Source organism: Microcaecilia unicolor, chromosome 2 (genome assembly GCF_901765095.1).
Source record: "Microcaecilia unicolor chromosome 2, aMicUni1.1, whole genome shotgun sequence".
Lineage (NCBI taxonomy): Eukaryota > Metazoa > Chordata > Amphibia > Gymnophiona > Siphonopidae > Microcaecilia > Microcaecilia unicolor.
Window position 1 is genome coordinate 150,189,740 of NC_044032.1, and position 26,426 is coordinate 150,216,165.

The 26,426-nt window shown below is 41.2% G+C and overlaps 1 protein-coding gene across 1 annotated transcript in view; it reads right to left on the bottom strand.

Moving 5' to 3' along the window:
* MCTP1 (multiple C2 and transmembrane domain containing 1) overlaps positions 1-26,426 on the bottom strand; it is an 854,885-nt gene that overhangs the window by 735,074 nt on the left and 93,385 nt on the right. The gene's annotated exons all lie outside the window — the stretch shown is intronic.

Genomic DNA, 26,426 nt, shown 5'->3' on the forward strand with positions numbered 1-26,426 from the left:
TGGCAGAGTTTAAAAAGGGTTTGACGGTTTCCTAAAGGACAAGTCGATAGACCGCTACTAAATCCACAATTTCGGGAATAACATGTATATAATGTTTGTACGTTTGGGTAGCTTGCCAGGTGCCCTTGACCTCGATTGGCCGCTGTCGTGGACAGAATGCTGGGCTCGATGGACCTTTGGTCTTTTCCCAGTATGGCATTACTTATGTACTTATGTGATACTTTTCCCCAAAAATACAGCCTTAGCTTTAGCAGACCCTATTAACTCAGCAGAACTCCTGCCCCAGGTTCTCCAAGCTCTATCCAAGCTTCTTCTCTTGTCTCCTCATAAACAGCAGTCTGTCTCACAGTTTTACACAGCAGTCCATTCCTTTTTAGCAACTTTATCAATCAGCTCACTTCCTCTACATCTCCCAGCCTTATAGATAAGGGCATTTCCTCTTGACCCCAGCAGGTGGTTCTCACTACTTCCCACCTACTTCAGTGCTGCTCTGCCACAGCACACTGCTTTGGCCCTTTGCACTGGCTTTTGCCTTCCAGGGCTAATGAAGGTAGGGGGGAATGGTCCTGCCCCTCCAGGCCGCCACCTTCCTGCCTTCCTCTGCAGTGCCCCTTTCCCTCACACTAGTGATGCGGTGGCCCACCCCCTCCAGACTGGCACCTTCCCGCCTTCCCCCTCAGCGCTCCTCTCTCCCAAACCTATGGAAGGATGCGGCTAGCCAGCGGGCACTAAGAGCACAGTTTCTGCATTGCAACCTGCATTGTGCTGGATTCATTCTGTATTTTCAGCTTCTAGTGCTGTCCGATTCAGTCGTTGGCATTTTCAGCTCAGTCACGCAGATAATTTCAGTCTCGTGTGCTCTTTATGTTGTACTAAAATCTCAGTCCTTGAACCCACTCTAGGGTATGGCATGCACTTTAGAGAGGGTTCAGTGACTGAAAAAAACATAGATTTTAGCACAACATAAACAGCGTTCACTGTATGTTCTCCATGTTGTGCTAAAATGTCTGGTATTTTCAGTCCATGAACCCTCTCTAATGAGTTGAAGTTTCTGGTGCTTGACTGTGTTGTACAATGAAACATGAAAGTTTGTCTCACAGATTCCCAAGCTATAATAACAAAATCCAGGAAATGACTTGTATTTGTATTAAATAGTATCCCTTTGATAGTACACTTGGGAGATTTCCTCGTATGACTTTTTGGCCAGTCCTGGTTCTATTGATTTTTAATTGCAGATTTGAGTTATAACAAATGATCTCAGTATCAGATTGTTTTTTTAGATACTTGGTGGTCCTTTGACTAAGGTGTGCCGAAAAATGGCCTGCGCTGGTGTAGACGCATGTATTGGACGTGTGTAGGTCCATTTTTCAGTGCACCTGCATAAAAAGGCCTTTTTTTTTGGCTGAAAATGGACGTGTGACAAAATAAAAATTGGCGCACATCCATTTTGGGCCTGAGACCTTACCGCCACCCATTGGCTTAGCGGTAAAGTCTCACGCATTAACTGGGCAGTAATGGTCTACGCGCATACAATGCCAATTACTGCCCAGTTAGTGTCGTATACCAGAAAATTTCGGTCGCACGTGAATGTGCGTAACAAATGAAATTACCACCCAGGCCACGCGGTAGTTCAAAATTGATGTAAGTAGGATGGGCATAGGCATCTACACGGTTTAGTTAAAGAACCCTTTGATTTGGGTTTTTTTTCAGGAATTATCCTAAATAAACAGCTGTCCAAGTTTAGCAGTCAATGGATTCAACAAAGAACGTGAAGAAATCAAGCTCAGGATGCCCGATAGGCCAACCGTCACTTATATGGTCTGTATGTTAAATTGTACAGCGCTGCGTACCCCTAGTAGCGCTCTAGAAATGTTAAGTAGTAGTAGTAGTATTCGAACAGCTAGATGACGGTGATGTTTTTAGTTTCTGGCAGCAAAGTCAAGTGAAATTACCGCTTGCACACATGTTTCGGTGTGAAATGCCAGTCATTTCACACTAAGAGCTGTTCATATTACAATTGCTTTCTTCAATTGCTGCTGCCTGTTTGTGTTACCCTGTCTGTTATAATATTAGCATAGGCCTGAGGCTATTGGCCTCTCTATTTCAATCAAAGTTGAATTGAATCAAATCAAATTGAAAAACCAATTCGAGTGAATCGAATCAAATTGAAAATTTTTTGACTGAATCGTACAGCACTAGTATGCACAAAATTAAGCCACACATAGAGTTACAGGATAACATTCGTAGGCACCGGGAGAGACAGAAGCCAGGAAGATCTACCCTGCTCGAGGATAGCAGCATTAGCTCCATCATGGCTCTGCAGTTTAAGTCATAGCTGCTGACATCATCAAGAGGCACCTTCCATGTAAATAAAATGAAGAGCCACAAGCGCTCAACCCCTTCAGAGCCCAGAGGAGCCATTATAATTTGCCCCATTTGTTGGAAATGGAGGTATTGTGACTTTTTCTTAGAAGCACTGTTACAGGATGCCCAAGTGCAGGGTGAAGCCTAAGAAAATTGTGGCTCCTTCTGGAATTGTGGTTGGTCCAATGGAAACCTATTAGAATCACCTTTCTCATAAATCACTCCTTTCTCTTACCCAGCAGTAGAGAGCATTGGAGGCATGGCTCCACCTGTGTTTGGTTTGGTGCTCTCTTGGGGCCCTGTTTACTAAGGCACGTTAGCATTTTTAACGCACCTACAATTAGCGTGCACACTAACCATGTAGGCACCTATAGGGATATTGTAGGCATGTACACAGTTGTCACGTGTACATGGTTAACACACGCTAAAAATGCTAGCGCGCCTATAAAATAGAAGCAGGTGAAAGCTTGGCTGTTCAACCAAGCCTTTAATGGAAGAAGTAACTAACTTATTAGTCTCACTCACACACACAAGGAGTGACTCGGGCTGCACATACTGCAGCGGGACACGTTTATCCACCCCTCCATGTGCAACTTTCTTCAAATCAGTCACCTTACTTTCTAATTCTTCCGACTTTCTTACCCATCTATATGTTACAACTTTGCATGACCCTTCACTATCAATTATAATGTTCTATTGCGTATTATGTTGACATTGCTAGTATACCATGCCATACTTTGTACTGTTTTCGAATATTTTTACTGATGTAATTGCCTATTGCTCATGTTTGATCTATTCTTACTGTACACCGCCTAGAGTGAACTCCTTCAAAAAGGTGGTAAATAAATCCTAATAATAATAATAATAATGCAGCTTAGTAAACAGGGCCCTAGGAGTCTCCAGGTCTGTAGAAGCACCCACTGCCAGCACTACCGAAGTGGTTGTCTGAGGTGGAGTAGGACAGAAGTCTGAAAGCTGTATTTCAGCAGAGAGACCACAAAATACTTTGACTTTGAATTCTGATATTCTTCTTGAATTTAATATTGTTAACAAGTTGGAAGGTGATAAATGGTTATCAAATGTATTACCTGATCTCTCTAGTGTGGAATTTCCTGTTTTGCTAGTCAAACCAGTTGTTTTTCCTGGATTCGAAGAGCAAAGGACTTCAACTCCCTCTCCTCTAAAAGAAGTATCTAATTTAGAATGTGGAAGATGATAACTTGCAGTGAGTCTTCCATATCTGGATGCTTCAAACCATTGTGTGTTTTTCCAGGGAGGCAGGTACATAAACTTACCTCACAGGAAAAAACAAATAAATGTAGTTTTGAAAGAGACGGTTCATAAAAGAGAAGAAATGGATTCAACATTAATGAAAGCCATTTCTTTATTGTCTGCTAAAATGTAAAAACCTAGAAAAATAATTTGTGATATAAGCATTTGAGAATTTTCAATTTTCCAGTGAATGGTTTGATTACAGCTGAGGACATACTTAAATCATACTTTCAACTGATACTCCAGTTTCATTCATTATTTTTTTTTCCTAATTTAGAATAGTTTTCAATGTCATAAACTTAAGGTATTTCCAGATATGCCTGCTTCTACTTTGACTAGAAAAAAGGAATTTCTTGTGTTAAAGCCCAGAGTACTAGCACTACCATTAGGATGTTCTGTGAAATTTCCATAATAAATGTATAGTTAAAGGTCAAAATAGGTTATGGATAATGATGCCACAGGGTTTTTGTTTTAATCACACCCAGAGGCATATTTTCAAAGCACTTAGACTAACAAAGTTACAAGATAACTTGTGGAACTTTGTAAGTCTAAGGGACCTTTTACAAAGGTGCACTAGCATTTTTAGTGCATGCTAAAAATTAGCATACGTTAACTCCCAGCGCCTAGAGATCAGAACTGAAATTGACATGGATTCTATAACAATGTGTGTAATTTAACAAGCTTAACAAGCTAATGAGCGCTGATAACAGCACTTAAGCAATAATGAGCACTAATTGACACTGATTGGAATTTAGGCACACAGATTGCAAAGCTTATTCTGTAACGATGTGTGCTAAACTTCTAACACGTGCAGGCAAAAAGGGGCGAGGTTATGGGTGGGTAAATGAGCATTTTGTGGACATTCTGAAATTTAGGCGCCTAGTTATAGAATATGGCCCAGTGCACCTAGGATTTATACCACATTTTCATTGGTGTAAATGGATGCACAAAGATTTAGGCGCTGAAATATTAACTAAGTGTATTTTATAATTGGCACCTAAGTCTAGGCACTGATTATAGAATACGCTTAGCTGGCACTGAGTTCCACGCCAATTTTTTAGGCGCCATATATAGAATCTCCCCCTAAATGTTAACATGCACATTATATTCTTATGGGCATCTTAGCATTTAGCTCATGTGAATTTTAGCAAGTGCTAAAAACACTAGTGCGCCTTTGTAAAAGACACCCTAAGTGCTTTGAAAATGAGCCCCCCCCCCTAGTGTTTTATATCATCTAAGTTTAGTCCATTATCACACATAACTTAGGGGATCTTTTACTAAAGATAAGCGTGTGTTATCTGCTGCAGGTGTCATAGGAATAAAATGGGTCCTGTAGCAGATAATATGAGCTAATATTTAGTAAAAGACCTCCTTAGATTCTTATCTTATCTTTCCCTAGAACTCCGTTCACTAGGCAAATCTCTCCTAATTGCACCCTTCTCCTCCATCGCTAACACCAGACTCCGCTCCTTCTATCTCGCCGCACCTTATGCCTGGAATAGGCTTCCTGAGCCATTACGTCTAGCTCCATCCCTGGCTGCCTTCAAATCCGGGCTAAAGGCCTACCTGTTTGATGCTGCTTTCGACTCCTGACTTGTAACTTTTATCTTATCCTTATGTGTCCTTCTGTCTGTCCTTCCCTTATACTTTTTGGTCCTGTCTGTTTGTCCTGATTTAGATTGTAAGCTCTTTTGAGCAGGGACTGTCTTCTTCATGTTCAATTGTAAAGTGATGCATATGACTGGTAGCGCTATAGAAGTGATTTATAGTAGTAGTTATCGTTTAAACCCTCAGGGGTCCTTTTACTAAGGTGTGCTGAAAAATGGCCTGCACTAGTGTAGTTGCGTGTTTTGGATGTGCGCAGATCCATTTTTCAGTGCACCTGTAAAAAAAATGCCTTTTATATTTTGGCAGAGAATGGACGTGCTGCAAAATGAAAATTGGCTCATGTCCATTTTGGGTCTGAGACCTTACCGCCACCCATTGACTTAGCAGTAAGGTCTCATGCGTTAACCAGGCATATACAATGCCTTTTACCACCTGGTTAGCGCTGCGTGCCAGAAAATAAAAAATTATTTTCCGGCATGCATAGTGGATGTGCATAAAAATGAAATTACTGCCCGGGCCATGCAGTAGCCGGGCGGTAATTCCAAATTGACGTGTGTTGGGCGTGCATATGCGCCTATGCAGCTTAGTAAAAGGGCCCCTCAGTTCTGTGAATATCACCAATGCAAAGAAAATTCTACCAGAAGCAGCTTTCGTATAATACTTGACAGTCTTTAAAGAAAGTGTAATTAATTTCATTACCTAAAGTCAAAACTTGCCATAATTTGCATAGTTAGCTGATTAAACAGAAAATATAAATTAATAGCTCTAATCCTCACCTACCATTATTATGCTATGTATGCCTTTGATTCATATTGGAGATGCAAGGTATGTTTCTTTCGCACTGACTTGTTCATTTATTATAATTAGATACTTCAGGACTCTCACAGGCCTCCTAAAGTTTCCATTACCTATCTAATAGGATTTTTAATGGCCAAAGAGTATAATTTATCATCAGGTTAGACAAAGACCAGATGCAACAGGTTATCATTATTATAGAGACAGGACACAAGTCTAAGGCCAGTATTAGCAATGACTGAACCCATGAGGCCTATTTCATCCACCTACATACCCCGCTACCTTTCTAAGAGCTGCCTTTTTTCTATTCCCTGATAAATCCTCCTCCTCCTTTCTCATGGATTTTGACTTCGGACTTTCCTTCTTTCTTGAACCATCTTTCTCTTCCATCATTCTTGGAAACATTTTGCTACTCTATTAATGACCTCTCTGGCTCAAAGTTCCTTGCTTTAGCCTCCATATTTGACCTTGACCTTGACCTTCAAGTCTGCTTCACTGTCCCTGCTGCATAACAATATGACCAATACTTTGACTTAGTCAAGGGGTGGGCAACCCAGTCAGGTTTTCAAGATTTCCACAATGAATATGCATAACTCCTCTTACTCACCTACCTATCTATATGTTCCATCTTTGCTTATACCCTACAACATCAATTAAAATGATCTATTGTGTATTGTGTTGACATTGTAAGTAGTATAATATGCCATACTTTTGTATTGCTATTTGAATATTTTTACTGCTGTAAATGTCTATTGCTTATGTTTGATTTATTCTTATTGTACATAGCCTTGAGTGAATTCCTTCAAAAAGGCGCTAAATAAGTCCTACTAAATAAATAAATGAGATTGATTTGCATGTACTTCTTCCATTGTATGCAAATCAATCGCATGCATATTCATTATGGAAATCTTGAAAATCTGACTGTGCTGTGGCCCTCGAACCCTGGTTGCCTATCCCTGATTTAGTCCTTTCTTGAAGTGCACTTTCTCAGATTTTCTATTTTAGTTCTTCCCCTCTCTGACCATCAGTTTTGTCCAGTCACTATCAAAATCTTCAGGAATCTCCAAGCTATTGACCCTTCTATCTTCACTACTGTTCCATCACTTCTCTCCTTCATTACATGGTTAGGGAGTTTCTCCTTGTAACACTGACGAAGAAGGGCAACCTTCGAAAGCTAATCAAGAAATGTATTAAGTTATGTCCAATAAAAAAGGTATCATCTTATTTTCTTTTCCATGTTTTATTTTGTTTGATTTCTATTGATAATCCTTGTAACACTAAAGTACCCTCTGCTTTAGGGATTGTTGTCCCACAGCACTAACTACATGAGGTCTGAGATGGTTATGCAAAGAGAAAAACATTTATGTAAAAACAAAAGAAAATGTTTCTATGCCCACCAGGTAATCTATAAGAACTAGTATAAATTGAGATTGTTCATTAAGAACTGAAGATGGTATATGCCTCATACTGTAGATCTATATGTGTAATCAATTTCTATTATAGGCCACCAGATATATTTAACAATATCAACAGACCCAAATATTAAAAAAGTGTAGATGTATGAAAGCAAATGATCATAGTTGGTCTCCATCCTTCAACTTGGACAAGCATTCTGATGGACAGGAAGAGTGAGAGAATCCACTAGCTCATGGTGAGAACGAACCACCAAAATTTGCAAAACAAGAGAAAATCATTTAAAGAATTAAGGAGCCCTTTTACTAACGCTTGCTAAATGCTGCATGTCCTATTTTATACCTGTGGGCACTTAGGAGTGAACTCTATAATTGTGCCTAAAAAATTGGTGCCGAAAAAACCCACTTAGGCATTATTCTATAAGCCGCACCTAAAGTTAGGCACAGTTTATAAAATAGCGCTTAAGCATAGGGGTAGTGCATAAATTTAGGCATGTCCATTGGTACCAACGAAAACATGCAAATGCTCCCACCTAAATTTATGTGCAGAACCCCAATATTCTATTATTGTGCGCATAACACAAATCCACGCCCTTGCTCCGTCCTGACCCTCCCATTTCTGTGCCCCCTTTTCCGGGTCACATGAAAAGTATAGACACAGATCAGGTGTCTAAATTTACACACACAAATGTGAATTGATTTCAATTAGCACCAAAAGTAGAGGACTGTGGTAGCCGTGTTAGTCCACTCTTAAGGTTATCAATAGAAATCAAACAAAATAAAACATGGATAAGATGATACCTTTTTTATTGGACATAACTTAATACATTTCTTGATTAGCTTTCGAAGGTTGCCCTTCTTCGTCAGACAAAGAAGGGCAACCTTCGAAAGCTAATCAAGAAATGTATTAACTTATGTCCAATAAAAAAGGTATCATCTTATCCATGTTTTATTTTGTTTAATTAGCACCAATAATTGTTTGTTAAAAAGCCACTTATTGGCACAAATTGGCTCGTTATTAAAACTGAGTATGCAAATTGGGCACACACAAATTAGCACACGCAATGTTTGGTGACTTTTATAGAATCAGGGGGTTAGCGCACCCTAATGTCCATTAACGTGTGCTAAGCTAGAGTAAAAGGGCCCTTAAAGCAGAAAACAAGGAAAAACAAGGGGCTAAAGCAAAAATAAAGCTGGAAATGCAGCAAACTACTTCAGACATCACAGGTAGATCAAAACCTCACACGGGAATGACTACAGAAAGGTGAACTGAAATCCACATCATCTGATGTCAGAAGGCCTGAACTCTGAAAGGCACAATAATGTAGCACATCTCATTCACTTGAAACTATAATGGAAATAACAAAAAAGAAAATAAGATGATACCTTTTTTATTAGACTAAATATATTTTTTGATAAGCTTTCGAAGCCAATACCTTCTTCTTCAGATCAGAAATGAGCAAATGATGACAAATATAAGTGAAACATAAAAGCATTTCAATATCGGTCTCACAGGAATAGGCGGGGGAGGTTTGGATGAGGAACAGGGAGAGATGGATGGGTGGTCAGAGGATGACAAAGCAGTATAATTTTATGGTTTATAAAGTGGCAGGAAACACAGAGCTTTGTTAAATCCTGTCTGGTGGGTGTCAAAACATTTTGACTTCCTGGATTGTCTTAAATTTCCTTTTAGTATTCTCACCATAAGATCATTGATGCAGTGTTCTGGTTTTCTAAAGTGCTGTCCCACAGAAGTAACATCCTGGTTGGCATTATGGTGTTTAATGTGATGTCTGTGTAGGAAACTTCAAAGTCAAAATGGTGAAATATTTTCACACCCACCAGACAGAACTTAACAAAGGTCTATGTTTCCTAGCCTATTATAAACCATAAAATTATACTGCTTTATCACCCTCTGATCACCCATCGATCTCTTCCCGTTTCTCACCCAACCTTCCCCCCACCTGGTTCCTGTGAGACTATTATTGAAATGCTTCTGTGTTTCACTTATATATTCTGATATTTGTCGTTTGCTCATTTCTGATCTGAAGAAAAAGATTGCCTTTGAAAGGTAATCAAAAAATGTATTGTTAGTCCAATAAAAAAAAGGTTTCATCTTATTTTCTATTTTTTGTTATATCTTATTTCTATTTATTACCATTAAAAGTAATAAAAAGTGATACGGCTATCACCCCACTTTACTAGAACTATGAAAGCTCTACTACTTCTTTACTAGAAAAACACTGGCAACCTGGTAAATCAATGTATTTGAATAATGACTGCCATTATCTGGATAAGTAGCTTAGCTGCAGCTTTCTCTGGATATCTGCAGAATATCCTTACATACCACTTTGGCACTATCCAGATAGTGCAAGGGCAGTGCACAGGTGGAGCAAGAAGTTTCCAGTTTGTAGAGACATTCAAGCCGCTCAAACTACCTGGACAAAGTTAGAACAGAAAAATTGTCCCGTCTTTATCCAGCGATGACCACTATCTAGATAGCAGCACTGAATGTTCGTGAATAATTTAAATGCCTTGGCTGGTGTTTAAAACACACAACTATGTAGTTTAATTATTGGCCTGTGGGATCACAACCCTCAGTAGTACCACAAGGCTGCCATAAGAGGTCATGGCAGCCATTTTAATGAGGCAGCCACTAGGGGCAGGAGTGAGTGGGGTGTGCTCCTGCCTCCAATGCTCCCACTGGACCACCAGGGATGTTAAGTAGGCCTGGGGGGGGGGGGGGGGGGGGGCTATCATGCAGGTGAGGTGATCTGAATGAGGGGGCTGCTCTGGGGGGAGAAGAGATTTGAAGGGGGAGCATTCTGAGGGAGGGGGTAAGAGGAGGAATGGAGGGGCTGGGGAACAGTTTAAAAAAGTTATGTGGGTGTTGGCACTAAATATTGCTAGAACCCACATAACTGCAGACTCCTCCCTAACCCCGCCCCTGACCTGTCCACTTGTAAATGGTTGGTCAGAGCCAATATTCAATGGCCCTGTCTGGTTAAGTGCCCCTGAATATCGGTGGCTGGGTGGTCATGAGCTTAAATCGCTTTGAATATCAGGCAGTTTAAATATTTGAAATTGCCATGTATGCTACATCTGACTGTGAATAGATAGGCTGACAACTTATGGGGACCTTATACTAAGGCACGGTAGGCCTAGTGCGGGCCTACCATGCGCTAAAAGGGCACTACCATGGGACATGCTGAGGTGTCCTGCAGTAGTTCCCTGCTCAGCAAGCGCTAATTCCATGCTGAAAAATATTTTTATTTTCCAGAGTGTGAAGCGTTCCCATGGGCCTGAGCTAATCAGGTAGTGAGGGGACATTACCGCGCACTATCCGATTAATGCAGAAGAAGCATGGAAGCATTTATGTGGCGGTAAGGGCCAGTGGTGTAGCAAGGGGGGGCGGGAGGGGCAGTCCGCCCCGGGTGTCAGCTCAGGGGGGTGCTCCCTGCCAGCTCCCCCCCCCCCGGGTGCAGCATGATGACAACCTCCCCCGACCCAGTGCCTACCCTCCTCAGCTCCCTCCAACCAGCTGAGCACCCTACCTTTAAAGAAATTTCGGAAGCCGTGGAGAGGCGAGGCGCAGCGCCTCGCGCCTGCAAGTAAAAGAAGCATGGATCATCATCGGGCCTTCCCTCATGCTGTCTGTCCCGCCCTCCGCTGACGCAACTTCCTATTTCCGCAAATGCGGGACAGACAGCGTGAGGGAAGGCCCGATGACGATCCTCGTTTCTTTTACTTGCAGGCGCGAGGCGCTGCGCCTCGCCTCTCCACGGCTTCCGAAATTTCTTTAAGGGTAGGGTGCTCAGCTGGTTGGAGGGAGCTGAGGAGGGTAGGCACTGGGTCAGGTGGGGTGTTGATGCGCTGAGGGGGGGTGTCATCGTGCTGCACCCGGGGGGGGGGGTGCAATGGCGAACCGCCCCGGGTGGCAGCCCTCCTTGCTACGCCACTGGTAAGGGCACCTGCAGTAATGGCCACGTACTAATGGGGAAATATGGCCACCTCGCCATACTTTCTTTTAATGGCCAGTTGCTATTTACCGCCGTACTAGAAGTGGCCGCAACGAGCAGAAAACCTGCATGCTGACACCAGAACTAGTCACTTTTTAGTGCAGCTTGGTAAAAGGACCCCTTATATGTTTCCCTTTTTCCAATCCAAGTTTTAAGTAAATCCCCTTTTTGGTTAGAACTGCCTTTTTTGGGCTGGATCGAGTTATTGTAGGGAAGAAGTGTGCTCAATGAATGGATTATTGGAGCCTTTCGGCTTGCCAGCCTGCTGGTCCTGGCCTTGAACCCACAGTCTTTAAAAACATATGTAGTAAGCTGCCTTGATTCTCACAGGGCTACTAAGGGGTTACTTTGATAACTAGAAACCAGAAAAGAAAAATAAACCAAGATAAAATAGTCAAATTATACATAAACATTCAGAACATTGCTGTGAAATATTACGATTGCTGTACATTAAGCAGGTAAACGGACAGAAGCTTCCATAATTTTTAACAAAATGCTCTAATAATTTTTTTCCAAGACATCTAGTTCTTATTTACAGGCTACAAGAACTGAATTCCACCAAGCTGCCATTACATTTTTGAGCTATACTTCTAGTTGCTTTAAATGACCTTAACATTAACCACAGACCAACTAAGTCTCCAACATTTATGTGTTTTTTTTTTTTCAAATTATCTGCAGTGAGACACAGTCTGCAGGTATTTTTTAACCTGCACACTTTGCATTGATTTTTAAAGAAAAACTATATTTGAATTGTGCTGAGGGCACAAACCACCTATAGACATTTGCACCAGCATTTTCTGCAGGTCCATGGACAATAACACATATATGTTTACAGATGTGTTTATTTGTGGACGTGACTTAGGGGCCCTTTTACTAAGCCGCGTAAATATCTATGCATGCCAAACGCGCCAATTTGGAGTTACCGCCTGGCTACCACGTGAAATTTTGCAGTAATTTCATTTTTGGTGCGCGTCTGATAAATAATTTTTATTTTCTGGCGCGCTTCTGCTACGCGCACCAAGTGGCATTTGGTGAGTGTAGGTCATTACTGCCCGGTTAACGCATGAGACCTTACCGTTAAGTCAACGGCTGGCAATAAGGTCTCAGACCCAAAATGGACACGCACCAATTTTTATTTTGTCGCATGTCCATTTTCATCAAAAATTTTTAAAAAGGCATTTTTTGCAGGCATGCTGAAAAATGGATCTGCGCGCATCCAAAACACACGCCTACAATACCGCAGGCCATTTTTCAGTGCACCTTAGTAAAAGGACCCCTTAATGTTGTTAAAAGTATGTGTGTTGTGAAATAAGGTGTATACTTTTAGCCATGTAGAGGGAGGGCAGTTGGATAAAGTATACAGGTAAAACACTTTGGGTGTCTTTTACTAAGGCGTGCTCACATTTTTAGAGCACATTAAAATTGTGGGCATGCTAAATGTTAGAGACGCCCATAGGAATGCATTGGCGTCTCTAACATTTAGTGCGCCCACAATTTTAGCGTGTGCCAAAAACTTCAGCAAGCCTTAGTAAAAGACCCTCTTTGTACCCACATAGGTGGCTGTGCAATTGCCCGTCTAAGGTGTTTGTGATTTGTTTCTAAACCGTCCTGCAATAATCCTGTAAAGCTGAGCATGCATGAATCATATGACAAAGGGTTCCTAAATCCATATGACAGAAGCAACATCGATCACTCATATGTTCAGTAACCCTAAATGCCTTGGCCAGTGTTCAAACAACCCTGCGAACTATTAAAACAACAACAAAAGAAAAGGGTCTGAGTCATGAAGGCAGATAATGAAAGCTGCATTGATTTATCGCAGAACAAATCCTTTCTTGTTGATCTTCTAATGGTTGGCCCAATCTTTCTAACCCTTTAAACCTGAAGTTGCTATTATTATCTTTTTTACAAAGAAGAATGTATAAGCATGAAATGATTTTAAATTACGCCATTAACAAAATGGTACATCTCTTGCCATAGACAAGTCAGTCCCTAACATAGTGCCACCAAATGTACACAGCACTGTACAGAGCTACAAACAAGGCAGATGCTGCTGCAAGGAGTTTATAGTCTAATCAAGACACACAGCCATTAAACACCACCCATCCTGCCCCCTGCCTTCTTTGTAGCTCGTCCCTGTAAAGTGCAATGGGCACTGCCATACTGCAATGCCTTTCTATTTTTTTTTTCTTGCATTCTTTGGGTGTGTTGTTTATTCCAGTCTGTACAAAATGGTTTAGCTCTTCCCACTTTACTAACTCTGACAGTACCCATTTACATCAATTATTTGTATGAGTTTATGCTTGCTGGAGAATATATTTGTTTTTACTGTTAGAAAAGAACAGCACTGGCAGATGACCGGCTTTATCCTTAATTTAGAATTTCTGCCATTCCCCAGATTTGCCAAGATTCCCCTTCCCCCTCCTCTTCACTGCCCTAGCATTGGTTTCATTCCTGGCTCACTTGCTCTAAAATCTAGACATAGCTTTTGTGTTACGGTATTGGAAGCTGGCAGTTATTCTTGGCAAGAGTAACTATTCATGCCAACACAAAACTCATGCATGATTCTGGATTTGGACTTTTCTCGTAAAAATATTTAACTCTATGTGCACAATACAAGACATAGGAGTACATATTCTTGGGACAAATCTGGGTGAAATATCTTATCAAAATGAAATGAAATGTTGCAAGGCATTCACAGTTCTAAGTGGATCACAACTTAAACAGAGAAAATAAATCTAGGTAACCACCAAGGGCAAGAATAAAGATACCACAGAGATTAAAACAAACAAGAATAAAGAACACAAACCTTCAGGTCAACAAGGTACCTTCACAGCTAACACAACAGAGTCTCCCAAATGACTGCAGATCAACACAGTCAGAGTCAGTCAGAGCCACAGGCAAGATGGAAAAAGTAAGTTTTCACTTTCTTCCTAAAGGTTAGCAGATCTTTTTCCAGCCTGGAGACTTCAGGAAGAGAATTCCATATGGCTGGTCCAGCTGTTGAAAATGATCCGTTACAAATCTCAATGCAACAAATATATCACACAGAAGGAACAGATGGAAAGCCTCATTTAGTAAATGTTAAGAAATAAAAGGGCAACTAAGGAGTGAGAACAGATTTGAAGTATGCAGGCGAATCACAGCAGAGTGTCTTAGAACTAGTCTATTAATCTATTTGTACTCCCGAGCTTACATGGATTAACACCAGAACTGTGGGAACTTCTTCAAAATAGATCCATCAAATAATTAGATGCACACCAATGGCGTAGCTTTGGGAGATTGGGCTCAGGCCACCTTCACAACCCAAAGTACCTGTTGAATGGCTAGCAGAGGTGCCCATTCCCCATCAGCCGATGAGATCCATTGCCTGAAATTGCATGTTTGTGCATGAACTGAGCATGCACGAGGAGTGCCGGTGTCTGGGGCAATTTCAGGCAGTGGATCTCATCAGCTGGCAGGGATTGAACATCCCCACCAGCAAAGATAAAGTTATTAATGTGGTGGTGGGGAAGTAGACATAAAATGCATTGCCCCCCTCCCCAGTCCACCCCTGGGCAACCCCAAAACTGAATCCTGGCTATGCCCCTGACATACACACATCTTTAAGAAAGTATCATTCCACTTCCAAATCTAGGGGTGATCCGACATCTCAGGTTTGCTTAAACCAGGACAAAGCAGGATCCTTCCGTTATACTAAATGTATACTTTCTCATGTATTCTCACTATTCATGATGTATTGTAAGCCACATTGAGCCTGCAAAGAGGTGGGATAATGTGGGATACAAATGCAACAAATAAATAAATAAATAAAATAATAAAAGTAGTGGTAGGGTAGAAAAGTGTATCCTACCTGTCCCTACCTGACACATCCTGGTGCACCTTCAAAAAGAGCCACCTCTCAATAAGAGCACAAAGAACCATCATCCTGTCAAGGCACACATGCACTCTTAAATATCTGCACCTCTTAACTACTACCTCAAAACAACACTGACACACCACACTGTTCAGAAAGAAAGCTCTTAGCTGAAATACTGGCACACTACGGTTACCCATTTCATTTTGCACTCATTTCAAAATTTTATGTGTTACTCATAAGGCTCTTTACTTATGCACCCTATCATTTTTATGATCCCTTACAACTCCATACCCACCATCTCGCTATCTTCGTTCACTAGATGCCTCACCAAAACAGGCTCATTACTAGACAACTAGGCATTCGCATTCCGTTTCTTAGCACCTAAATTATGGAATGCTCTACTGGCATTTATCCAGTCTGAGCTTCCACGTACTAAATTCAAGGTCCTCCTAAAACACTTTTTTTTTTTCAATAATACTGACTCAGGGTGGTACAGCTGGGCCTCTGAACTGAAACAACAAAGAACTCTTTTTAGTCCCTCCTTTTTGTTCTGCATTATAGTTTGAATGTGTGCTTTACCATCAACTTTGGAGTTCTTATTTCCATCTTTTATTATTTTTATTTATTTAATTTCTTTGTAAACCACTGTGACCGATGATATAGATATGGCACTATATCAAATTTTTAATAAACATAAACAAGTTCTATAAGTTGTTGTCTCTTCTCCATCCTCAGATTTTCCCCCAGTGTCCATCTTTTCTCTGAGTTGTTTTCTCTCTCCATCCTCAGATTTTCCCCTGTGTCCATCTTTTCTCTGAGTTGCTGTCTTTTCTTCATCATCAGATTTTCCCCCAGTGTCCATCTTTCTCTGAGTTGTTGTCTCTCTTCATCCTCAGATTTTCCCCTGTGTCCATCTTTTCTCTGAGTTGTTGTCTCTTCTCCATCCTTAGGTTTCCCCCCTTGTGTCCATCTTTTCAGCCAGCATAGCTACTTTCTATGACCAGAGAAGATGGTGAAGGAAACTCATTTTGAGGAACACTGAGTATACCATAATAATCTTGCTCATTATTACTAGTGAAAGTCTTGAGTGTTGGTTTTCTGAGTGAAATCAGATTTTCAGAAACTCTAAGGTGTTCTCCATCAGGAATATTGTGGAGTGATGGGCAGAGTTCTATTGCTTTTTTGAAGAGAAAGGACATAGAGAAGAAGGGACTTAGCAGCCAGGCTATCAAGGTGAAACCATTATCAGCAGCAAACATAGAAAGAAAGTAGCATATCATGAATTGCTCCAAAATATGAAGAAACCATTAGCATCACTGAAGACTGCCATACTGCCACAGTTCCACTATTTACCTAGTAGACCTCCTGGGTCTTGAATACACATATGGTAAAAAAAAAAAGGTTCTGTTTTCATATTGTGGCAAAGAGAAGGAAACTTAACCATCGCATCCATCACCAGTCAGACCTGGATGTTCAGACTGTAACAAAATGTTCAGTTCCCAAAGAAGGCTTTCCGACTCCTTACAGGAACCAAGTTTGCATGCTTGCAATTGATAACCCTGATAAAATTAGGAAACTGAGCTATACCACAAAAGCCTCTTTGTATCTTATCTGATGCTTAGTATGGAGATACTAGATGTGAAGCCCCTTTTTAAATTGGATGTAGAGCAAGGAATTGAGACCTCCAGGTCAGGACATGCTCAATTCCTTGAGTATTTTACAAAAGGCTCTGCTGAACATGGAGCTTTATGTAACATGCCTAGAAGGACATGAAAGGGTGCAAATCATAGGAGTCAACTTTTCAAAATGATTGGGGGTGCTAAACTCAATGAAAATTACTCTTCTATAAACACAGTCAAATAATTTGCTCAGTATTGGGTGTGCTCAAGCATCCACAGCACCCACACAGCTGCCTCCTATGATACAAAGCCAATGGGAGAAATAATTTTAAAGAGAAAAACATGAAAGAAAATGTCCCAGAAATTATGCAGGAGTGCAGATAGAAAGCCCCAAGTCAGAGCTGCTGTCATAAAAAGTGGCTGATCATGGAACAGGTAACCCCTCCCCACCCCTGATCCCCTGACTCCTTGACTCTTATTGGGGGAGGGGGGGTCTCCCTGGTATCTAGTGGCAGGTTAGCATTGATTCCCAGTTCTTTCCCCCATTGGGACTTGGGTTTAAAATAGCACCTTTGACACCTAGTGATAATCTCATAGTACTACTGCTGGGATTCAAGCTGCCTACTAGTCTCTAGGGAGATTCCCTGGTAAGAGATGGGGAGGGTTCAGGGTGTTGGGAGTGATATCGAGTGGTTACTTTTGTGAAAGGGGTCAGGGAGATAGTGGGCAGTTATTTCCGTGTTGGGGAGCATCAGGAGTGAGAGGGTGGCTTGGTTTTCTTCTCTCTTGTGACTAAAATTTATCTGGCTAGCTATCTGCAAACTTACCTGAATAATGCCACTTCTCTGATAGTGCTTTCTGATATTTTTACTACTTTTGCAACTGTCTGGATAGTGTCTTGAAACTCAGTGCCAGCAACTATCTGGATACTCAGATGAACCAGAATGTTCAGTTTATGTCTTCAAACCAATGGGAGTATTCAGAATACAGACTGCACTTGATATAAAATCCCAACACAGGCCGCGTTTTGGCAAAAGGGCTAGATATCATATATGGCGCTTGAAAAATCCATGCAGAATAAATTTCCGCCTAAGTGTATTCTATAATCAGTGCCTAGATTTAGGCATGGTATATAGAATATGCTTAGTTGATATCCCAGCTCTAGAACTGTGCACATCCATTTACACCAAGAAAAACGTGACATAAATACTGGCGTGTAGATTTAGGCACAGAGGGCCATATTCTATAACAGTGCGTATAAATTTTGGAATGCCCACAAAATGCCCATTTCCCCACCCATAACCACGCCCCTTTTTGGTGCTGTGCATTACAGAATACGCTTAGCGAGTTGTGCATGTAAATTCTAATTATTGCCAATTAGTGCTCATTATTGCTTGTTAAGTGCTGTTAAAAATGCTGATTGGCTTGTTCGGCCAATTAAGTTGCACGCGTAGTTATAGAATATGCTTGGATTTCAGTGTGGAATGCTAGTCACGATATATAGAATCCGGCAGTAATTGCCTTCATCAGGGGACCTGATGAAAATATAAAAAGGTATCATGGATATTAAATGTCAATATCACAACCAACCAAAGGGAAGAAGACAGTGTAAATAAAGAGCCAAACCAAAAAAGATGATATATCTCAATGGGCAAAGCAAAGCTAAACAGATGTTTCACCAAACGAAATAAAATAGACATCAATATTGGTAGGATGATACCTTTCATATCTTGAGTCCAATTTATGCCTGTCTTATACATTGTCTTAGCACCTTTCTTTTAGCAAACTTTTGAAATTTTCACAATTTAAATTCACATTCTTCTTGCATTGCATGTCTCACTATCCATGTTACCCTACTCATATTCATGTCCATTTTATTCAGTTTGGTGACAAATTGATCCTGCCCGATTAAATAGCTTCCCGCCGCCTAACCAGGGATATTCAGCGGCACTTAACTGGACAGTGCAGCTGAATATCCCCTGAGACTGCTCAAACAAAAAGTGGACAGGTCAGGGGTGGCGCTGGGGGCGGCACTAGGGAAGAGCCCCAGGCTATGTGGGTGCCAGCAATATTCAGTGCTGGCACCCGCATAGCTAAGCAGCTTCATGTAGGACAGCTCAAGAGCCTGAATTAGGTGCGCCCATGACCCGCCTATTCCAAGCCACGGCCACACCCCTTTTCAACTATGAGACTTAGAATTTACGCGCATCACATTATAGAATACACTTAGGGACCTGTTTACTAAGATGCGTTAGTGTTTTTAGTGTCTCTTCACTTAGCGCACGTGCTAACCATGTAGTCACCTATAGGGATATTGTAGGCACGTACATGGTTAACGCACGTACATGGTTAGCACACATTAAAAACATTAACGCACCTATAATGCTACTTAGTAAACAGGGCCCTTAGACAGTTTTGCATGTAAGTTCTAATTAATGCCAATTAGTGTCAATAATTGCTTGTTATGTGGCAATTTTCGGTGCTGATTGGCTAGTTAACTAATTCAGTTGCACATGCAAATCCAGAATATGACTGGATTTGTATACACAACTTAAATCACGCTATATAGAATTCGGGGGATTATTTTTGGTATTTGGTCACAGTTTGCTTTGCTCAATTGGTCTTATATGATATGTGAATGTACTCATCTCCTTTTCTGATTTCGGCAATGGCGTGTCACAGATTTAGACTTAAAGTAGCTGTAAGGCCATTCAGTCATTCATATACATTAGGACTACGTCTCTTGTATACATCAAATGTTTCATGAGTTCCACTGTATATCTTTTGAGCACTGTTCAATGATGACGTTTTTCACGCCTTTCTTGAGAAGATGCCGCTGACTTTCATATCGGTACACTCGTTGTTTTATATACTTCAGATATGTTATTTTCACTTTTTCTCTTTGTGTCTAATATTGGCTACTGATGTAAAATAGGTGTATTGATGGGTCACGGTTGGTGGTTTTAGATCCCAGTTCTACTTCTGTCCCCTTATATAAAGCCTGTCTAGTTAAATTTTACATTTTTTCAGTTGCATCACTTGTGGAGCAATCGTGGGTAGTATCTTTTTTGCTTTGACTTTGTAATTATATTTTTTGTGTCTTTAGTCATATTTATTCCACCATCTATACGTTGCAGCTCTGTGCCACTTTACCAGTGGATTCACAGTTTATTTGCAGTAGTTCCATTTCACTTCACTTCACTTTTGGATTTGGTGTCTTGTTATTTTTACTAGTAATGTAACATAGGAACATAGTGATGGCATATAAAGACCTGAATGGTCCATCCAGTCTTCCCAACAGTCAAATTCATTCTCAATTCTAGATTAAATCAACAATGAACATGATATTAATACTTGATCATGGTCTTTCTTTGTTGTTTCTGGGACATGATTGTAGAAGTCTGCCCTGGTCTGTCTGTCAAAGCCTATTCAAATCCGTCTTGTCATTTGTGGGACACAGACCATAAAAATCTGCCCGACACTGTCCTCACATTCCAAATTAATGGAGTTTCTGTCAAAGCTGTCTCCAGTCCATCCTAAACCGGATTGCTATATGTGGCACTCAGACTGTACAAGCCAGCCCAACACCGGCCTTAGTTAATATAGCCAGAGTCACCACTTGATATGCAAACACATATGCAACCCTTTAAGTTTTGTTTTTTTTATACCATTCACTTTCTAATTAGAGATCCTCTGTGTTCATCCCATACTATTTTGAATTCCGCTACAGTTTTTCCTCCACCACCTCCCTTGGAAGGGCATTCCAGGTATCAACCACTCTCTCCATGAAAAAGAATTTTCTGACATTACTCCTAAGTCTACCACCCCTCAACCTCAGTTCATGTCTTCTAGTTTTACCATTTTCCCTTCTCTGGAAAATATCTATTTCTATATTAATACCTTTCAAGTATTTAAATGTCTGTATCATATCTCCCCTGTCCCTCCTCTCCTCTAGGGTATTCCAGACTCTTCTCATATGTCTTTTGGTGCAATCCCCATATCATTTTTGCCGCCTTCCTATGGACCGCTTCAAGTCTTCTTACATCTTTAGCAAGATACGGCCTCCAAAACTGAACACAATACTCCAGGCTTCACATATGGCTTGTACAGGGGCATCAACACCTCTTGTCTTCTGCTGGTTACACCTCTCTCTATACAACCTAGCATCCTTCTGGCCACAGCCACCACCTTGTCACACTGTTTTGTTGCCTTCAGTTCCTCAGATACTATCACCCCAAGGTCCCTCTCCCTGTCTGTGCACATCAGTCTCTCACCACCTCACACATACATCTCCCTTGGATTTCTACTTCTTAAGTGAATCATTCTGTACTTCTTTGCATTGAATTTTAATTGCCAAACATTATACCATTCTTCTAACTTTTGCAGATCCTTTTTCATATTTTCCACTCTCTCCAGGGTGTCCACTTTGTTACAAATCTTGGTATCATCTGCAATAAGGCAAACCTTATCTTCTAACCCTTTGGCAAAGTCGTTCACAAATATATTGAACAGAACCTGCCCCAGCACCGATTCTTGAGGCACTCCATTACTCACCTTTCCTTCCTCCAAGTGAATTCCATTAACCATCAACACCTACGTGGACAGAGGTTCCATCATCTCTTTTCAAGGTGATCCATATTGCTTCTTCCTTATTCCAGGCCCCTGGCATTTCAGTTGCTGTGATATCATTTCTCACATACAGAGCTACTCCTGCACTTTACAACCATCTCTATCCTTCCTAAATAGATAGTAGCCTGGTATGTTTGCATCCCATTCATGGGAATCATTGAACCATGTCTCTGTGATAGCAACAATTTCTAAGTCTGCCTCTAACATCAGGGCTTGCAGATCATGAACTTAGACTGCAAGCATTTGTGGTCATTGCTTTCCAGCTACATTTCAGTGGCAGTCTCAGCTTCTGTTTAGTTTTTTGTTTGGTCTCACTTCCTACTGTGTTGGTAAGAAGTGATTTGCTAAGATTGTTATTGTTTTCACTGCTTTCTTTACTACTACTGTCACATCTTGTGTTTAGCTAGGAGTGACCCTCACCTTTTAGTTTAAACTTTTCTCTCTCTTTCCAAAAGTAGGTAGTACTTCAGAAAAACCTACAGTTTGTACCAAAGGTTTTAAGCCCTCCCCCAGCTCCTTTACAAGCTCTCTGTGCTGCAAGTGGGATATTATTGGCCAGGTCATTTGTTCCCAGGTGGATAACAACATCAGTATTAGACTCCTTATTTTCTTCTCTGATTATAGTCAGTATTTGCCTAGTTCTACTGGTAACTGAGGAGCCTGGAAAGCATTTCTCTTTGCTGGGCTCCTTGAACTGTGTTCGAAAGATACTGCCTCTGATAATGGAATCTCCTAGCAGCAACAGTTTTCTGGTATGAGATTCTTTATTAATGCTTTTGGGGTGTCTTTTCTCTTGGGACACCTTCACTGCTTTTTGTTCTATTCTCTGGAACATCACAGTGCTGTAATGGGGCAAAAGAATTCTGTAGGTGCAACAATTGTGAGGGTGGATGCTTCTGTATCACATGTTGTAGTCTACCTGAGCCTACTGTGATGCATCTGTTTTTAGGTGGTTTTATTCTTTGAGGCAGTGGTGAGAAATTGGTAGGATTCTGTACAGTGATAGAAGCTGCTTTAATTGCATCCAATTCCTGCTTCACTTTGCTGAGCTCCTGTTTTATAGTAGCAAGCTGAAGACAGATAGGACAAGCCTTAAGCCTCCAGACAGTGGGTGCCTTGGAACTAAAGAACCACAATTATTACACAGAATAAAATTAATCTTGATTGGTTCAAATGGATATGAACAGGTGTTATTATGATAGGCTTAACAGTCTGCAAGATTGCCTGTGTATGACTGAGGAGTAATATTAATGATTTTGGGGGGGTTGTCTATATATGAGTAGAAAACCCTGGGGAGGGTGGGTCGGACTATAAGTCCCAGTGAGTAAGCTGAATCCTCCATCAAAAAGTTCTCTAGGAGGGGCAAGGAATGACACAGTGTGATACAACAATCACATTCAGCTAGAAACTCACTTTTCTCCTTTAAATCTAAATATTCCCAAGAGTTATAGCAGTTTCATCAAGGTAAATGAACCAGTTGTAAGACAAGCTGCTTTTTTTTTTTACCTAGGACTGACAATGGAAAATAAATCTGGCAGAGCAAGTCCACAGTATAGTAGCCAAAGTTAGAATACAACAGCAAGAGTTAGCAGTTTGAAAAGTCTATCCTCTCTACTAATCAGAGCAAGACAGAAAGGGAGAGAGAGATTTTGTTTTCTTTTGTTTTTGTCTTTTAGGGGTCTGGGTTAGAAGGCAGAGAAGCATACCACAATACAGATTCACAGGACAAATTAATTAAGCAATAAGCAATAAAGTCTAGAGAATAGATATATCAGGTAGCTAAACCTGTAGCCAGAAAGTTGAGAAATTAAGAATAAATAGTATTTATATATTCAGCGTATTGTCATTTAGGCTTTATTATATTCTATCTGTATCATAGATTAGAGCATTGTATGTTAGCACTAAGCAGCTTGCAGTTCTGACCTTGCTCCACTTAAACAGGTAACTGCTTTACTCCCTTTTCTAATGATTTCTTTTTTTCCTTTGTTTTAACTATCTGGATATTGACACTGAATAATGGATTTAATTCAGCTACAGAAAGCAGCGTTTGAAAAAAACAAACACTGATTGACCCACGTGTGTTCTTCTTACTGGTAGGCTTTGCTCCAGTTCTCAATAAAGCCTTCTGCTGGCAGAATTTTGCTTGAACTGTATGCGTGAAGATTTTAGAAAGCAATCTAAGGGGGGCAAGATGGCGGATTAGGAGCGGACGCGTTTGAGTGAGCTCCTGACTCCCTGAGGTGATTTGTTGCTGGCGAGATAATCCTATCCCCGATAATGGGGACAAGGAAGGGGAAACCCAGGGATGTGTCCTCCTCGATACCTGGAAAGATTCCCACTCCTCGGCAACTCACCTTGGAGCAAGTCGGTCTCCTCCCGCAGGCTGTGCAATTGCTCTCTTCGGATCGACCCGCTGAGGTTTCGGTGGGTCACAGCGACGGAGCGGTCTCTTTGAGCCCGCCAGAAAATCCAGCGCCTCCGCAACCCGGAAGTAGTACTCTTGCCGAGGCAGGAACGGTTGTCCCCGAAGAGGAGAGAAACAACTCGTCCCAAGGAGGTGCCTCGACTGTTTTTACCCCGATAGCAGGAAAATCGATTTGGAGGGTTACTGCCACCTCGACCCCCAAGCTTTCGGGGTCTACATCCGTAGAACGTGCGTAGATTTCAAGACCAGCTGTGGTGACCCTGGAATCCCTATGGGACGCGATTCAGGGGATGAATTCCCTACTCACTAAGGTAACTAATTCCTTTTCTATAGAAATTACCGATTTGAAAGAATCACAACAAAATATAATGGAAAAAATACAGGGTCAAGAGAATCAAATTGGAAGCTTGAAGGTGGAACTTTCTAATCTACAGTCATTTGCGGGTGAAGTCTCCAAAGAGAGAGAAATACTGAGAAGAAAACTTGAATTTTTTGATAATCAGGGGAGGAAAAATAACTTACGTTTCACAAATTTTCCTAAAGCACCCCTGACTTTACCTATAGATATGGTTTGTAAATACTTTTTGGAAATATTAAAAATCCCAACTGAAGCTTTTCCTCCTATTAATAAACTTCAATACCTAACTGGGATTAAGAGACCAATTCAACAGGCTGCTCAGAATCCGCTTGAAAACCTGACGGACTTTTTGGAGAATTCATTAGACACTGTGACAGAAAGAACAACCCTCTTGGTTTCATTTGCGATGGAACTTGATAGAAATAATGTTTTCAAACTGTATTTTGGACATTTAAATGAAAAATTTCTTGGGGAACAAGTTCGCATTTACCCGGATTTAAATAAAGAGACTCAATTGCGGAGACGAGAATTTATGAGGCTTAGGCCTAGAGTAGTGGCTTTAGGTGCTTTATTTGTGTTAAAATTTCCATGTCGCTGCATTGTATCTCTCGACTCAGTAACTTATATGTTTCTTGACCCCCTCAAAATGAAACTTTTCATTAGCTCTAGAGAGAATAGTGGAACTCAAACCTGAATGTTCAATAGGTTTATCGCTGATATCCGGCTGTGAGTATATTGCGTGCTACCGCTCTTAGGACATTATTTGTTATATATATTCCTTAAAAATGTTTCCTTGTATCTTGCCTCGACTTTATATTGTGGTCTAAAAGAATATGATTTATTTCCTTAAACTGTGAATTCACTTATGATATTTGCTTTTTTCAGACATTTTAGTTGTAACGACTGAATGTAAAATAAAAGTTAATAAAAAAAAAAAAAAAGAAAGCAATCTAAGGGGCCATTTTACTAAGGTGTGGTAGGCGTCCCGCGGTAGTGTGCCCATCAGTGAGTGCTAATCCCGTGCTGAAAAATATTATTTATTTTGTGGCATGGGAGACATGACTGTGGGTGGAGAGTAGGCATGCCCGGTGCTAACTGGATAGCATGAACACATTGCTATGCAAATGCGACAAGGCGGTGGCCATGGCCAGAAGGATGCTAGGCTGCATAGAGAAGGGTATAACCAGCAGAAGAAAGAAGGTGTTGATTCCCTTCTACAAGTCGTTAGTGAGGCCCCACTTGAAGTATTATGTTCATTTTTGGAGGCCATATCTCACTAAAGACTTGAAGTGTTTCAGAGGAAATCAAGTAAAATGGGAAGGGATTTGCGTTGCAAGATGTACGAGGAGAGACTTATGAGCTCATTTTCGAAAGAGATCGTCGGCCATCTTCCGACACAAATCGGGAGATGGCTGGCGATCTCCTGATCTAGGCCAAATCGGTATAATCGAAAGCCGATTTTGGCCGGCGCCAACTGCTTTCCGTCGCGGAGCCAGCCAACTTTCAAGGCAGGGTACAGAAGGCGGGATGGGGGCGTGGAGGGGCGTGGTTACGAGATGGCTGGCTTCACCTATAATGGAAAAAAGATGGCCGGCTCAGACGAGCATTTCGCCGGCTGCACTTGGTCCATTTATTTTTAGGTCCAAGTCACAAAAAGTGCCCCAATTGACCAGATGACCACCAGAGGGAATCGGGGATCACCTCCCCTTACTCCCCCAGTGGTCACCAACTCCCTCCCACCCAAAAAAATTAAAATAAAACATTTTCTTGCCAGCCTCAAATGTCATACCCAGCTCCATGATATGCAGGTCCCTGGAGCAGTTTTTAGTGGGTGCAGTGCACTTCAGGCAGGTGGACCCAGGCCCATCCACCCCCCTACCTGTTACACTTGTGGTGATAAATGTTGAGCCCTCCAAAAAACCCCAAAACCCATTTTACCCACATGTAAGTGCCCCCCTTTACCCCTTACAGCTATGGTAATGGTGTAGAGTTGTGGGGAGTGGGTTTTGGATTTGGAGGGCTCAATACCCAAGGTAAGGGAGCTATGCACCTGGGAGCTTTTTTTT